This window comes from Sinocyclocheilus anshuiensis, unplaced genomic scaffold (genome assembly GCF_001515605.1).
Source record: "Sinocyclocheilus anshuiensis isolate Anshui unplaced genomic scaffold, SAMN03320099.WGS_v1.1 scaffold546, whole genome shotgun sequence".
Lineage (NCBI taxonomy): Eukaryota > Metazoa > Chordata > Actinopteri > Cypriniformes > Cyprinidae > Sinocyclocheilus > Sinocyclocheilus anshuiensis.
The window spans coordinates 666,405-667,162 of record NW_015542451.1 but is presented as its reverse complement, the minus strand read 5'-3'; positions in this window follow the sequence as shown (position 1 = coordinate 667,162).

Genomic DNA, 758 nt, shown 5'->3' with positions numbered 1-758 from the left:
TTTTATAGGCTACTTATAAAATATATAGTATATTCTTTATGTTTCCATTCATATTTCAGTTAAATCATTCATCATTTTGATTTATTTTACTCTTTTTTTTTCAAGCATCTGTTTATTGACATTACCACAGTTTACCTTTCATCAAGGCTTTTCATGACTTATCTGCCATTGACCTTTAACCCCATATATTCTCAGTTTCTGCTCTTGTTGATTAAGTGCTGTCAGAGGTGAAGGCCCGCTGGTGTTCACCATTTCTCTTCTGTTGGGATGAAGGATTTCAGTTCTGTTAAAGCAGAAGATACTATAACTACACTCTAAAAAATGCTGGGTTGTTTCAACCCAACTTTGGGTCAAATATGGACTAACCCAACTTTTGGGTTAAAAATGTAATGTAAAAATTTAACCAACAGTTGGGTTAGTTCATATTCGACCCAAAGTTGGGTTGAAACAACCCAGCATTTTTTAGAGTGTAATCTCAATTTTCAGATTTTTGTAACTTGAATGTGCAAGGCTTTCCGGTTTCATTCCCTTACAGTTATTTGCTGTACAAATGCTGCTTGATATTGCAAACTGGCATTTGTTTTCATTCATTTTAATTCCCTGATAGCACACTCTAAAAAATGCTGGGCTAAATACAACCCATTGCTGGGTAAAATAGGGACAAACCCAGCAATTGGGTTGTTTTGACCCAGCGGTTGGGTTACTACCCAGAAGGTTGGGTTAAACATTTAACCCAACCGCTGGGTCAAAACAGCCCA